General features: G+C 43.6%; 1 protein-coding gene across 3 annotated transcripts in view; it reads left to right on the top strand.

The window, feature by feature from the left end:
- The window catches only part of LOC138581111 (zinc finger protein 271-like), a 60221-nt gene that overhangs the window by 15708 nt on the left and 27662 nt on the right, over positions 1–16851 (top strand). Inside the window, exon 2 of one of the 3 annotated variants that reach the window (XM_069652193.1) lies at positions 9549–9650. The exons of the other annotated variants lie outside the window; for them this stretch is intronic. The gene's annotated coding sequence lies outside the window, so the exon portion shown is untranslated. The remainder of the gene's footprint in view (positions 1–9548; positions 9651–16851) is intronic. 3 annotated transcript variants of the gene reach the window in all.

The following is a 16851-nucleotide window of genomic DNA, read 5'->3' as shown; positions in this document are numbered from 1 at the left end:
GAAATCTCATTACAAAACGTTGTTTTTGAGTTCCGACCTTGATAAAAATATTAAAATGAAACTCTGATGATGGTAAAGCCTTGTTTTATATACTTTGTAAATGACACCTTGCTAGATTAGTGATTAGTGTTCCTTTTGCGTTCCCATATTTCGACTTTACGTTTAATCTCCTTAGTGTCTAAGCTAACATTGGCAGGGCATTGTGCCATATATTCAATGTCTGTATGGAACGTATTACTATCCTGCAACACAAATTCCATCATCTTGTGGGGGCCCTCCGGGCTTAACATTCGGTCAGATTCAAAATACAGACATTCTTGATTCTTACTCTGTTCCAGCATCTAAAGGAGACACGGACCACAGCGTGTTTTCCATAATGTGGACATGGAGCTAATGCCCAACTCCATACATATATCTTCCACTGGGGCAGACAGAGACAGCCCCAGTGGGCCTTGCCATAGTTTACCCTCCATAATACTTAACAAATACATCTCCCTATCAAGCAATATCTCTACGCCCTATAAGCTACTGAGGACTAGTGTTGCTTTATATATTTTAACAAGACCTTCCATTGAGTAGCCTCCACTATTAGATATAAATGATCTTATGGCATTCAATTTTCTGCTCACCTTGGCCTTCATATCCTTGGCCAGGAGTTTTGAGTCAAAGGAATCATATATGGTAATTCCCAGTTACATATAGTATTGAACAATTTCAATAATTGTGCCATCAAGTTTCCATATGTGATTCTTATATTTATTCTTTCTGCCAGTAAAGACCATTATCTTTGTTTGTTCCAGATTCAAAATTAATTAATTTCTTCTGGAAAATGTATGGAGGCCAGTTAAGCTATGCTGTAGCCCGGTGGGAGTATGGTAAAAAATGACAGTGTCATCAGTTTAGGAAAGGCATCCAATCGCCTGATGACCGATTTTGGTGGGTTATTCCTACTATTACACAGTACATCTAGATCTGATATATGTTAAAAAGTACAGGGGCCAATAAGCACCCCTGTTTCAAGCCATGATTAGTATGAATGGACTTATCCAGCTGTCCATTCATATTACATCTAACTTGAGATGATGTCTGTGCATAAGACAATTACAAAATGCAAAGTTGTCAGATGTCTCCAACATTGTAGTTTCCTCCACAATCTTTGCCTATTGACGGTGTTAAAAGCTTTAGTGTAGTCCACTTAGGATACATACAAAGCTTCCTTAATGTTCTAGGCAGACCGGATTAGGCAGTTTAAACGCCACAAATTAGCCAGTGTATTCCCACCTTCAACCCCTTGCCTGCTGAGGGTTTTTGCTCCCAGTGCTGTGCCCTTTTTTGGACATTTCGGTATGTCGCATTCAATTCCTTGTAACATTTTTTTTACAAGTTATAAAACTGGTCAAATGTGCACCCTTTTGTTGTCACATGTACGCGGTCATAATGCCAAGGATTAGTTGTAAACTGTAGGGTGAGGGGGGTTGTGAGAAAGTAACAAAAAGTGAAAATATTTGTGTTTTTTCAGAAAACACCAATAAAATGATGTACAAAGAACCCTGCATTTTTTCTTGTAAGAGCTAGGAACAAATGGTTTGCAGTTCTGAATTCGCCATTTGCCATGCTTTGAAGAATAGGTTGAGTGGAAACGAAAATACATATTTTGCATAAAGTTACCATCATTTTGTGAGAGGTAGGTGTTTTTTTTTTTGTTTTTAATTATTTTTTTATTTTATTTTCCCATTTTATTTTAATAGGACATTCTTGGACAGAACAGAAAAGGAGGGTAGGAAAGCTCAATGGGAATACAGAAACGCATACATTTCTGAAAAGTAGACATCGTTCCATGTTCAGGAAGTTTGGGAAAACATTGGAAAAGTGACAGAAAACAAGCATGGACATGTTTGTACTTGTACAGTAATGGCGTCTTTGAATACCTACATTCCTACGACTCTTAGGAAATCACACATTTTTCGTAATGTTTCACAAAACAAGCAATACCATGATCCAAAAACGGAGCCATGGTACACCGGATTTCTGTGCTGACTGCCTAAACAGACTTACTTGGCACGTACTTGGCATTTGAAAATAAGGAAAACGAATGTGGTGAAGAATGGCAAGTATACATTTTTTGAAAGGGCACAGGCAGACCTTTTGAAGGATAGGTGACTTGTGCAGGTTACAAAAGCGTGCAGTGCCTACAGCAGCGACTAAATGTAGGTTACATTTGAGAAATGAAATGGTTGTGTAACAAAGTGCAGTAGGAAATGTATGAAAACGTTATCAAAACCCAGGGAAAACAACAAATGTCCTACCTTCCCGCGTTTCCACAGGTGTCCCGACGGAAACATGTGTGTGTACTGACCTGGGCGCAAAGGGAAAAGGCTAAACCACTGGTACATCATACGCACTGGGGAAGACTGGAGTTGGCTTTGTGGACAACCCACAGATTTGGGCTTGGGAAAACCGGGAACCCCATGCATTTCTGAAAAGAAGAAACCTGTGGGAATCCAAAGAGGTCTGACTTGCGCAAATAACCCTAGATTTCATTACACACAAGGCCCGGCAAAGTACAAAATGTAGCGGAAAAAACACAATTTACCACCAAGAAACCACTGAAACATGCAGGCAATGTGTCCTGACGAAAACGGTACCTCACATGCGTGGGTGTGCTTACCTTGGCGGAAAAGAGAAAGGGTTGACGGTCCCCAAGTCCAGCGGCAGGCACAGGGAGCCCCGGCAGGGTCCCCATCTGTTCCAAGACGGAAAAGCTATAACGCAGCCCAGCCAAAGCCTTAGGACGGCTGGGGGTGCAGCAGCCCCCGGCCTTGGGCGCCTGTCTCCAATGTGGGTTGACTGTCCCCAAGTCCAGCGGCTGTCCCAGGGAGCCGTGGCAGGGTCCCCCACCCCTCCCCCGAGGGCAACGCTGTAACGCAGCGCATCCAGAGTTCTAGGGCGGCTGGGGGTGATGTCCCCGGGCTTGGACTGCAGGGTTGTTATCCCCCGTTCCAGCTATTGGAAAGGGGGATTAACACCATATTAATGCACTTTGAGGACCACAGTGCATGCAACCATGTCAGCATACAATGTTCAGTTAAGCATTCATTATTTTGGAAGTTGGACACTTTATATACTCTGCGATAAGTACAAATGCCCTAATCCTCCCAGATGCAGGTACTTGGATCAATTAAAATGGCTAGGATGTCCTCTGCAGAGAGCATTGAATAGTGTTCGAAACCCCAAAGTGTATGCATTTCATACCTCTGTTCTGCTGAACGTGATGGGAAAATGGATCCACCACTACAGTGGGCATATCTGTGTCTTTGGGCATCCCTTTCTCTGCCTGCTCTAGAATTGGATGTTGTAAGTTACCTATAAACGCATAGTCGAGCTATTTTTATGAGGGACCTGCAGCATTTACACCTGCTCGACGTTGTTGGTGAGCGTTCCTTGAGCATGATAGTTTCACTTTTTTAAATGCCCACTAGATGGCAGCAGACAGACTGGATCGACATGAAGAAGCGCATTCAGAACAATGACAATTACAAAATCCGATTAGGTAGGCCCCACATCTTTATTTGCGAAGTGACTTGTGGGTGCTATTTAAAAATAAAAACTCGGTAAGCAGAATGCGTTCTGCCCTGGACGGAGTAAAATGCCTGTGAAGCACTGGATCAAGGCCAGCTGAGCACTATTGACGCTTTTGCCTTGTGATTGTTTTCATGTGAGGGAGAGGAGTAGAGAGTGGGATGGGTCAGGTATTAAGGGGGGCACTGAATGTTTGGGCACTGCTTCTGTGATGTTGTGGAGTCGATAAAAGTGTTGTTAAGTTCTGACTCTCATTGTTTTGTGGGTGAAATGGTCTATTTAAGAAACACGTTACCTTTTTATGAGCTTCTGTTACACTACACTAGCAGTCCTCACAAGGGAAGCTTTGCTCCTTAAGAGCGTAACACACCCATGCTGCACTTCCCACTTTCACAGAATACAGGTATAGCCTAAATTTTTGCAAAGCAACTTTCTCACACACTGTTGGTACAGTGCAGGCATCTGCATTTTTAGGTCCCCTTTCATGCAGTGGTGGACGTCACGCCAACATCAGCACTGGCTGGATGAGGCTACAGGGCAATTCAAAGCGGATAGCACTTGCCCACCCACAAGTGTCAGAAATATTGCCACTCTGAAAGGATGGGTGCATCCATATGTGCAAACACAGTTTTGTAGATGTTTGTCATGCCTTTACCCTATTTTGTGTGTCTCGCTTGGTGACCATCTCTAGTTAGACACTTTTTATCCCTACCCCTCACCCCCTCCTTGTGAACAGTCTGACTCCTGCTCTACCATCTATTCCAGTATTCCCAGTATACAACTGTCCCCTCTGTCCTTGCTTGGACGCTAGCTTCCCATGCTTGCTGTATCCTCTGACTAGTCCCTTGTGCTCTCGCCTGCTCTCCCTCTCTAGCCCCAGTTATGCTCTGCTCTCACTCTCCCTCTCTCACCTACACCTGCATTCTCAATCGCTTAACTCTTTTTCTCGCTAGTGTGTACTCCATAGTTCATCTCCCTCCCGTCAGGCTCTCTCTCTTCCCCTTCCTAACTTCACCCTTCTATGTACTTTTTCTTCCATGCCCCTTCACCCTTAGCTAGCAAGTCATGACCGAGGGCATAGCGTTTGATTGGACTGTTTCCACTTATTCTATGCTTCCTTTCCCTCTCCATCCACTTTGCCATTGTCCACATCCACTCTCGTCTCCCTCTCTGTTCACTCATTCTCCTTCAGTACCTACCTCCCCTCATCACCTTTCTGTCAATCCACGGTCCTTGTTCTCTGTACCCATCCCTCCCTCCTCTGTATCTCTATGCACTTACCGATATGGACTGGCAGCATTGCTCATTACCAGCCTCTGCAAGCAGGTAGCCTTGAACATTACATGCCCTGATAAAGTCACAGTGCTGCAAACTACCAGACCCTACAGGCACTGCTGCACATTGAAAGCCCCTGCAAACCTGGAGCTTGAAGGTTAGCTGCTGCTGCAGACTGACAGTCATGTGTTATTGCCCCTTGCTTAACTAGTAGCCCTAACAATTGAACCCCCCCCCCAAGTAGGTAGCTGAGGATATTCACGTTGGTGAACTATTTGCCAAGGAAATAAGTAGCTCTGATAAGCTGATGGATGTGTCCATTAGCAGTCCCTTAAACAGGGCGCCAACCCATTAGAATACCATGCAAACGGACCTCTAGCTACCTTTGCACCTGTAAAATGGCAGCTCTACAAATTGACTGTCCAAATTAAGAGCTAACCCTGCACATTGGGACTTCACAAGGACATGCATATGTCCACCTTAGCAGACCATGCAAGCTGGTATTTGTGTACATTGGTAGTTTTGCAAATGCAAAGCCCCTCCCTGCAGTCAACTCATACACATTAGCAACCCCTGCATGTTGACATGTCTGTTCCTAAGAACAAGTTCTGGGCCATGATCATCAAGATGCAAGAAAACCAAGTTGTGTTAGAAGACCGCAATTACATAATACTAGTTGAGTTTGATTTTTATTTTGTATGGCTGTGTAAATTCGTAAGTTCAAAGGCACATTCGCATCGCTGCATAGGTTTAACACCCCAAACATGTTTCTAATCAAAAAGAAAAGTGTCATAATCATTGGTCGAGTACATTACCCCTAGGTCGAGTAGATACATTAAATTACTAGACCTGGAGGTCCAGTAGATTTTTAATGATCTTTCGAGGCTGGCAACAGTTCTCGACACACTTTATCAACATATTAGCATAATTTTCTAAAACTCATCCAATGGACTTACTATCCTTGTCTAGCTCATGCGGCACCAATCTCCTCAACCTCTGCGCCACACACATCCCTTTTTAATACAGTCAGATACATTTACTGACTCAGACCTATGATCACTTGACTCTACTAGTCTAGCTAATCAAATAATTTTCCTTGCAGAATCCCAGTGCAATTCTTGGCACAGACATAAAGATGAAAAAGACCATGCAGTATAAATGGGAAATGGGCTGCTCTTTTGTGTGTAAATCAATGAATTGGCGCCGCACTTCTGTGCACTTTAAGATCAAGTATCCCAGCCTTCATGATGAACTCCCAAGTTTATTTTGATCCATCTGTCTAGTATTATTTTATTAGCGCCAAATCTATTTGTGGTACCTATTGTTATTGTGGAAGAAGTGCTTTTTGACACCTTGCTTAACCTTTTTGGCTACTACTGGATCTTGCAACAAGTGGTGAGAAAAACGCTGTTTCCTCTGCGATTAGATATTCATGTAAGTGATAAGGACTTAGGAAAATAGTAAATTCCCTTTTAGCACCTGCACAGAACTGGCTCTAGGCATCACAACAGCATGCATCTTTAACATCATCCTTGTGTACCTGATCTACAGAATGTAATCTGGCATGTGTGGGAGGAGCGCCGGGACCGGAGCACAAAGCTCCGGTCCACCAGGTCCGGGCGGATGGACAGCAGGAGGGTGCGGCTGTGGCGAGGCAACGGGGAGAGACTCCCTGTTGCCTCCCCAGAATCAAGATGGTGTCACAAGGGGAAGGGCCTCAGGTGGCTGGAAAAAGCAGGTGGTACTTAGTGTGTTCTTACCTTCATTTCCAGCATCCTGATTGGCTAAGCACCCTTCCCTTGGTGCGAATCTGCCTGCAACATACCACTTGCAAATGCCACGGCTAAGGACACAACCTAATTTGTTATTTAGTTACTCAAAGTTACTCAAAGCTTTTATAAGCTCAGTCATACATGTTATGTCTGATGCATCACAGATGTAATCAGTGGTGTCCTATATGATATCATTTGTAATGTCACTAGTGATGTCATGGATGATGTAATTGGGGATGTCATGGATGATGTAATTGGGGATGTCATCTGTATGTCATTGTGGTCAAAGGCTGCGCAACAGGGGATGCAAAGTTAAGGTGGATTTAGCTGAATGGCCGGTCTATTTTGCATTAAGTTCTCACCTTAACGTCCCTGCAACAATGATTTTTCCTTGAATTCATCATTTTTTTTTACAATGTATTGCTCGCCTTAACGTCCTTGCAACTACTGTTTTTTTTCATTGAATTTCAAGGATTTTGTTATGCCATAGATTATTATTTTTTTAAAATTTTATTTTCCCCACCACTGGCCATGGCCTCCGCATGTTCCCACTGTATTTTTTTAAATCGCCACCAGAACACTAGCCATGGCTTTCGACCAAGCCCTATGGCCATTTTAGAACACTCCCAGACCACTAGCCATGGCCAGTGGGCACAACCTCTGTCCGTGCCCACTGTATTTTTCAAACCACTGCCAGACCACTAGCCATGGATGCTCTGGCCTGCCCACTGTATTCTTTTTAAATCACTAACCACGGCATTTTGCCCGTGTCCACTGTATTTTTAAAACTACTGCCAGACCAATAGCCGTGCACGCTCTGCCCAAGCCCACTGTATTTTTTAAATCACTTGTCATGGCATTCGGTCGTGCCACTGTCCATTTTAGAACACTACCAGTCCACTAGCCATAGCCTTCGGCCATAGCCAGCAAGCATGGCCTCCGGCCGGCCGTGTCTACTGCTTTTTTTTTTAAATCACTAAGTGATCGCTAGGCATGGCCTTTGGACGTGGCCACTGTCCATTTTAACACACTACCAGACCACTGGAGGCCATAGTCAGTGATGTTTCATCCCCAACCTCGCAGTATTTGTTAAAATTACTAAACATTTTGTTTTAATTACTTTTTTGCCATAGCCGCATGTATCATTATTATTAGGTTTCCTGTTTTCCAAACATTTCAGAATCTGTTTATCAGTGTTTTTCCATGTGCTCCCTTCCAACAATTGCAGGGAATTGTTTTTTTCCAGTGTAAACACAGAGATATTATTTTATTGTTTCATTGCGTGCATAAGTAGGGTAATATCCCTCATGACCCGCTGCAAGACTAATGTATGCAGTGGATTGAGAGGTTAACCTCGAAATCCACCCTAATGCAACCATCGTTCAAAGATGTTAATCAGCCACAGACTGATTTTTCACCTCTTTTGACCGTGGCATTTTTATTCATAAATAATAGCAGGCTTTGAGAACTTTTAGGCAATGCTCAGTGGGATTAAATTATTTGCCAAGGATCACACACTTTGGTTAAGCAGAGTGCTACAAGACCCTTGTTTTATGGCCAGTCTCTTGCTGACTGTTGTGATACATCGCATAACCCAAACTAACCGCATTAAAGCAGCACGGAAAAGGGAATAAAAATGACTGGTTACAAGAATAACATATGCGCAGGTACTTTTGCCCCAATAGTGAAAATCAAAAGCTGGCACCCATGAATAAACGCACAGTAAGTGAACATATATCTTAAAGTGAAATATACAAATGTAGTTCAATTGTCCTTCCCCTTAGTTGAAAGTGCACAAGACACAATAGCACTGGATTGTTTTAAAAATTGATGAAGACCAGAAAAAAACCTGAGAGGAAGCGTTCCAATAAATATGCTGGCAAAGAATAAAAGGTGCTCACCTTTTAAACCTAGCAATTTGTCGTGAAATATTCTCAGGGAAACAAAATCGCAATGCGAAACACGTGTTTGTGGTCTTGTGGGTAAGCGTCTGCACCGGGAACTTGAGAACTTGAGTAAAATCCTGGCAGCCAAATACTTGAGCAAGCTTGCCAACCTAAAAAAAGGGGGTTGTGTCTACCCTCTAAAAAAAAAGTTACGCTGTAAACCCATATGTGTCATTTACTTGTGCCCTGAAAAGCTGCCATAATCAGGGGAAAATAATTGCACCAGTGTCCATGATTGTAACTTCTTTTGCCACATCCTGGGCAAATACTCATGACTTGCTTGCCCTCTCATCATTTCTCCTCCTGACCCCCACGTCTGGCTTTCAACAGTACTCTGCTTTGAAGCTAAGAGCTGTCAGTGCACACCAATGTTAAAGGATCAGAATTTACGATTATTTTTCTTATTCATTGAAGAGAATTTAAGGTGCAGGGGAGGAACTATGATACTGGTACAAAACCATCACATAATACAAAGAAGAAAAGACAATTCGAAAGTAGAATCCTCCCTTTTTATACAGAAAAGATGTATCATAATTGAGTACAGTCATACTTATAATGCAATGAATTTAGACTTGAGTTAGGCGACAGTAAATTCCAAGAGGCATTTTGGCCACAGTGACAAATATATGGGTTCTGAATCATTAATTCGTACAATTCTCCCTAAAAGAGAACTAGCCTAGAGGTCAATTCAAGTTGTACTATACATCAATAGACCTTGTTATACATATGCAAGCCAGTCCGGATATTACCAAGTCATTAATGGCATCAATGGAGAAATTACCCAGACTCCAGGTGGGTCACAAGACATTGTGATTTTTTAAATAATTTGAGAACCGCTCGACCAGCCAATGTCTACAAATCACTGAAACATGGAGCCATCTGGGCAAGACCCAGTGTATAGCTCTAGTGTAATTTCTCTGATGAATTGTTAATAGTTAAATATTCTTAAAGTCGACTGAATTCTCTTGTGTTCTAGGACAATCGTCACGGATTCCCACCTCTTGGTGATCAACTGGTTGTGTCGAGAGTGTCAAGAGTGTGCCCTGAAAACGGAGTCTATCGTCTGAGGGTGTGCAGGGTATATAACCTCCAAAAATCGACTATGTAGCAAACGTTATGAACTGTTTATTATGTATTGACAATCATAACGCTGGTCTCCTGGAACATCTTATAAAAAATGTGACATAGAACCCTAGTGGTATGTGCCTTTACGACTTGTCATGTCCGACTGTGAATTTGAGGTAAAAAAAGGGTTCTCCTCTTGGGTCTTCATTAATGGTGCACTGTTCGAGTTCTAGAGGCAGGTTGTTCATAAAGCTAAAGGTGATAATTGATATATCCCCATATGTGAATCTTGTCACCTGACAATTCGATGTGAATATTCTCAGTATAAGCTTGATATGGAGTGACCTTCCCAATTATGAAATTCACTCACCCTCATCTGCGAGCGGTCGAGGCTCGTGCTGTCTAGAAAGTGTCTGTATCCCTGGTAATGACCTCTGTTGTGTCAATGAATGACTCGCATAGATAAATGCTGAAAGGCATATTAGGGCATTCATTAATCTGTATGTTGCATAATATCAAAGAGTAAAGAACCCCCCCCCTGCGGCTGCATGGGGTCTCAGGAAAAAGAGGCTTACCTTAATTCTGTATCTAACGCTGCAGTGCCGGGGGGGTTAACAAAGATGAGAGCGTCAGTAACCACGGATATGGGAGAAAGGACTGGACGTGCGCATATCCCTGTCTGAATAAGTGCTCCAATATGGAATGGAATTTTAGATAGCGTTCGATTCCATTTGTACTCTAATGGCTGTTCTTCAATGGGAGTGTGTAAAGTACCAACAATAACAACCAAGCCCAATTGTTGCTTGTTATAAGTGTGCCTGTAGCAAATGTTGATCCTACGAAATGAACCGAGGACTCTGATGATAATAAACAAAGGGGAATATACATTTAGAATGTGCCATGGTACAAATGATGATGGCCCAGAGGCTTGATTCTGTTGTCAGGACATTTCTAAGGAAGTAACACTGCGGGTTGCCCCAAGATGGATCAGATGTGGCCCATATTCGTGTTAATCTTTCTTCCACTACATTGCGTAACTCATACCAAGTTCACACACTTCTTGTCTTCAATGTAACAGGTTACATATATCTTATACATTGTTTTCCTGATCATAAGGGTACCGTTCCACAAAAACCTGTTAATTGCTTTATGATGGGACATTGGTCCATCGAGTTATTCCATTTGTTATGTTAAATGTTTCATACAATGATTCCCTGGTTCTGAGGGTACCATACCACAAAAATGTGCAATATAGCCTAAAACATGTTCACTGCTTTATACTGGAACATTGATCAGTCTATTATTCAGATGTATATTTGACATAAGGATATAAACAGTCTGTATAGGTACACTGCCTTGATCCCTGTATTCCAGGAGTGTAGTTAAACATTAAAATGAAGACAATATGTAAAGAGGGTTTTTAAGCAAGGCAATTCCATAGATTGTACATACTCCAAATGGAGACTGTGTAGAATAGAGTGTTACAGAAAACAATTTAGTGAACATTCCTCGTTCAAGCCCTTTGGTTGGACAGTGTCTAATAAGTGAATCCAATACAGTTCCCTTTGAAGAAGAAGGGAGTGATTGTTGCCTCCCCTTTGTGGACGTTTCCCAACTTTAAGTAGGTGTTCTACGAAGTGTCTTGCCACCGGTGATCGATGATTGTTACACCTTATGCTAGATTTGTGTTCCGTCCAACTTTCTTTTGAAGGTCTCATCGTCCTATGTACAGTTTCCCACAGGGGCATTTTATCATGTAAATACACCAGCAGTCAGGCAGGTCGAAAAATCCTTGAGTTTGAACTTTTTTCCCGTGCGTGGATGGGAAACGGTATCGCCTTTTATGACTTTGTAGCAATGGGTGCAACTAAAACATGGGAATGTTCCCTTCTTTCTGGTTTTCAAAGTAATTGGTTGTCTTTAGAGGGTTTTTCTGCCCTGACCAACTTGTCTCTAAGATTTTTCCCTCCTTGAAACACATCGTAGGGGCTTTTGGAAACAGCTTAAAAAGCATGGGATCATTATGGAGAATGTTCCAATGCTTTTTGATCGTCTTGCTGATCTGGAAACTTTGACGAGAACTTTTTGAGATAAACAAAAGGGGTATCCCCTTCTTCTGGATATTAGGATTCAGTAATTGGTCCTTTGTCACCTCTGTCGATCTTGCCTAGGCTTCATTTAAGATGTTTTCAGGATATCCTCTTTTTCCTAAATGTTCTCCACAAGTGTTGAACATTCAGTGTCAAACCCTGCTGGATCAGATATTATCATTTTTAATGTCATAATCTGGCTATAGGGTAGACTTTTGAGCATGACCCTCGGATGGATGCTGGAGTAGTGGAGTAAATTATTTGCATCAGTGGGTTTATGGTAGATCGTGGTTATAATGTTCCCATCTCTGATCTATAAATTCACATCTAGGAAGTGAAGTGTAGGTGTTCCAATCTCCATGGTGAATTTTATTCTGGAGTGTACTGTGTTGAGGTAAGTGGGAAATATTGTCAAATCTTCCTTAGTGCCACACCAGACACCAAAGATGTAGTCTATAAATCTATTCCAAATGAGTATATTAGATGACCATGTGGGGTTATCGAGAACATAATCTTTCTCAAACTTAATACATAAAGGCATTGGCAATTCAGCAAAAGTCATACAAATGTTCTTCTGAGCTCTCAGAGAGCACTGGGAACATAGAAGATCTTTAAACCATATTGGGATATATATATATCAAAAAGTTATTCTAGTATGCTTTGTACATGCAAGCTGTATTTGCAATTCTCCAAGTATTAACAGCTCTTTAACCATGCGGATGCAGTGTGCTTTCTTAGTTTGTTATGAGGTATTTAAAACTAAGAAAGCCACAGCATCTGGAACTGTGGACGGTCTACCATCCATTCAGTAACCAGGACTGAACCTGCTTAGCTTCACAGCGAGAAAGGGGCTAGCCCCCTCAGGCAATGTTGCTCTAAGTGGTCTTGTAACTTGTGTCCATCTATTAGGCAACATGGCATGAAGGGGGCAGCCCCTTCCTCTCTGTGAAGCTAAGCAGGTTTGGTCTCGGTTGGTAGACCTGGATGCCGATATTTTATTATGGACTACAGATAGCTGCGGCTATGTGTAGTTTATAGCCGCGAATATCTAAAGAACAGCCCAAAAAAATATTTTTTGACCCCGCAGGCCCTCACCAAGTGCCCCCTGTGAGGGGTCAGCAATGGCAGGCGGACAACTACCTGTCATTTTCTCTGTATTTGACATTTTATTTCAAAGAGAAAGTGCAAATAACACAACTAAGCCTACTCTACCAGGGGATTCCCTACCTAGTATAGATCATCTCCTATCGTAAACAAAACTGACCCTAACAACGGAAAAATCAAAACGAAGCATAAACGACATAAATAAAAGATTACCAAATTACCAGTGTCTAGGATAACTTCTCCTTGTTCTGGGTAGCTTTCTCCCACCAGGAATGTCCAAAGTCAATTTCTTCCAAAGAAAAATAAAGTTCTAAATCGGTTTGTGCACAGTTCCAAAGAAACAAAAGTTCACCCAAACAAAAATACACTGTTAACGCTTCTTCTTCGGTTGCTGAAAGATTCCCTTTCCAAGTTCCATAAAGAACACCGTACCAATGGCAATCCTGGACAGCCCACTTCCAGGATAAAATGCAGAGAACCTCTTCAACTTGAATAACAATTCTTCTTTTGTTACCTCTGCAGCGTCGTGAATGCAATTGATCGGGATGCTTCTTCTAAGGGGGTTGCTTATTCTGAGCACCTCCCTTCTACAAATGATACTGTGAAATGTTCTTGTATCACTTTGGGAATGCCAACTACTGCTTCTTAAACCATTACTGATAAGTCTCCAACTCAATAGGAGACACGCAACCTCCCTGGTATTGATTGCTATGCAACAACGTGAGCACTTTGCTTAATGCTACAATTCCCTTAGTTGAACTGGACTTCCCACGACTGCGAACAATTTCACTTGCTTTAACTTCTAAGCGAGTGTGAATTCTGTTGGTTACAGTTACTGGCAAGGTATTTCAAGTGACTTGGGAGTACAGAGCTTAACTTCCTGGCTCCGAAATCGCAACGGTTGCGGGCTGCTTCCACTTCCCGACTTCCCGACTTTCTGACTTCTGCTACTGCTGCTACAGGATCTCTTGGGACCCACACCGCTCCACAGTGCGGGTGTCTCCGATCCGGCTTCGATAATGGAGAGTCTTCTATTCTCCAGCTTTCCTCGGCTTGCTTCTGTACACGTGCCTCGGGTAAACGTACACATTCAGCTCAGCAGTCGCAGCAATTAGGCGCACCTGGAAAGACTGCTAGTTTCTCCCAGTCTCTTCCAATGCAGGCACAGACAAACAGGGTTTGTGAGGAACAAATCAGAGCCTGCAGGTAAAATCTCTTCCTCCACTTCTGTGGTCACATTTCCTAGTGAACTACCAGCCTTGTGCTCTGTTTCTTCTTCTGCTACTGCTGCCGACCTTCCTGCTCCAGCTTCTTTGTACTGCTCCTTCCTGCTGCAGTCTTTTATGGCCCTCAGGTGGATTAATTGGCCTCAGCTGCAGGCCTTTAATATTAATTGCCTGCGCCTGGTAAAAGGCTGTTAAGCCTGCTTGCCTGTCCTTTACCTCTGCATGCCTCTTAAACCCCCTTCTTCATCAGTCTGTGAAGGATTCTGGGACATGTAGTCTTTCTTGGAGGAAATTGAATGTTCTTATCTCCTTACTACTTTTAGTAGTACTTTCACTTCCGTTGATATTTTTGGAAGAGGTATATATAGGGCTTAATCTTTTTACAGACCTTTCCATCATCCATTTTGGTATACCTTTGGCATTGGATAGGATATATGTTTTGGGGGGGAGCAAAAGACCTGTTCTTTAAATACAGTACCTTGTTGGGTTATACCCTGGGACTTTATCCTTCCATCTTTGGTAGGAAGTTGAGATATATTAAAATTACAATAAGCCAATTCCTCCTTTAACCCAGTGGCAAGAGTAACCCTCTCCAAGGAGAAATACCATGTCTCACCCTTTTAAAGCACCCCACTGCCCAGGTGATTCTCCCTCAGTACACCACCCCCAGTATTGGGATCCAGAAGCGTCTGCCCTCTCCTGGCCACCTGGGAGGAGACTTTAGGTAGGTCTCTAGTGGGGAATACACAGGATTTGCTACCCCCCTCATCTGTGCCGTGGCCTCCTCATCTCCCCTGCCCTCTCCCATTTCCCCCACAGCACAGTGTTTCTATGACACAGTTAGCTTTGTTGGCTATTCACGGCTATAGCCAAGGTTACAGAAAAGTTTGTGTTGCAAACTCGGCCCCCAGATCCCCTCCAACTCCCAAATTGCACTTTGTGTCCTCTTGACAACCCCCGCACCCCTGCACTGTTACGCTCACCTGGTCTCCACAGGGGCGTCGAACGGAGCTGGACGGTCCGGTGTTGAGTGGTTCCTTGTGCCCCCCTCTGATTCCCCTTTTGTCACAAAAGCAGGTTGCCTAAAAGGTTAAACCAAATGTTACCCAACCATAAAGACAAGGGCAACTCCCGCCTCCCGTGACCTCTTCTTGCACCCCTCTGCTATGTCTCACCTGTATGTTCTGAATGGCGGACTCTCCATCCTGCGACTGTGTGCAGGGGTGCGTAGTAGTTCAAGGATCTAGTTACTTCACTGATCCTGCAGAGTTCCAGACAACTGTGACTCAATGGGTAAGTCTTTATTCCAAGGTATGGATTGCTTAAGAGTTCAAGTTGCCAAAAGTTCACTCCTGTGCCTCTTCCTTACAGGTTTCCCCTCGGTGCTTAATATGGAGCGGGGTCCCTTCCGGAAATGGTAGCTGGCTTCCAAGATAGGTCTAGCAGCAGCGTTCTGCATTAATCTTTCCACACGGTATTGGTTCTCTGTGCACCTAACCTGCTGTTCTTGTATTCTGCAGGTGCGGTATATCCAAGGCGGAGAGTGCGTGGCGATGTCTTGCAGGCCGCGAGGAAGGGCTGCCTTCCGGTGAGTAGTAGCGCTGCGCAAGATTTCAAAGTCTTAATGAGGCCTTTCCCCCACTGCGCGGCTAAACTGATGTCTTCTTTTGTTTTCTACAGATGCGGCAGCTCCAGAGCAGCGATCGGATGATGGAGCGGTGATCGAGTGATGGTGCTTCTATGGATCGCTGGAATGTGCAGCCTTCTGGTAAGTATTAGCGTTGCGCTGCTAACCTGGTGTCTTTTCCTTTGCAGCTCTGCAGAAGCTGTGATTCGGTGCGACCGAGATGGAGCATCAGGTAAGAGTCTTGTTCTGTTCTGTTCTCTTCTCTCTCTTTCTTCCTTGCAGGTAACTCGAGAGGACGGGACGGGCGTGGCTGAAGACAGGCCCGGACTTTGCAGACACAGTGAGTGTTACGCTGCAGGAGTGCAGAATAACGCGAAGCGTGTTCTGTACTGAAGGCGTGGTCTATATAGCCTTCAAGAAGTAGTTCCCAGGTAAAGCAGTCCCTCCAACCACACCCTAGCAAGTAGCCCCTTGGTAAAGTAGTCCCTTCAACCTGCCTTAGAATGGTCTGCACGTGGTTCTCTCCCTTTGAAACCTGCCTTACTTGAGATGGCAGCATGAGCCTGGCACCAACGGCACCAGGACCGAGTCCAGGAATCCCTTAGGGAATCCTTTGGGACCTTGAAGGTCCCCACGGGTGCCAATACCCTGGGTTGGTTGGCAGGTACCATGACATGCACCACTTGCCTGATAGCATTTGCATGATTTTTGACCTCCAACAGTCTTTTTCTTCTGCTTTTCATTTTTCAGATAGCCGCAGGGCTATCTCTCACATCGAGGACAAATAAAAAAGATGGCAGCTTTTTAATTTCTCAAAACCATGATTCTGCAATGCACCATGGGAGATAGAACTAAAACAAATGAATGAATAATCCCACACCGGCCGGTGTCCGCAGATAACGTAGCGGGGGAAAAAGTATGGAAAACCATTTGAGGTTATTTGATTGTTGAAAGAGGGCGTGGAAAGGGTAGGGGAGTGGAATAAAGATGATCTGAAAACCGTAAACAGGATTTCGAATTGAGTACTTTTCTGAACTGGCAGCCAGTGCAAAGACCATGGGCCTCATTACGGCTTTGGCGGTAGCCATGCCGCTATTGGCGGTATGGCTGCCTCCAAAACCGGGTCCGGGTTCCCCGACCTTTCCCATTCGAGCCCCCACAGGGCTT

This window comes from Ambystoma mexicanum, chromosome 3p, assembly GCF_040938575.1.
Source record: "Ambystoma mexicanum isolate Mex_15411 chromosome 3p, UKY_AmexF1_1, whole genome shotgun sequence".
In the NCBI taxonomy this organism is placed as follows: Eukaryota; Metazoa; Chordata; class Amphibia; order Caudata; family Ambystomatidae; genus Ambystoma; species Ambystoma mexicanum.
Note: the sequence above shows the minus strand (reverse complement) of the source record. Positions and strands in the feature narration are given on the sequence as shown.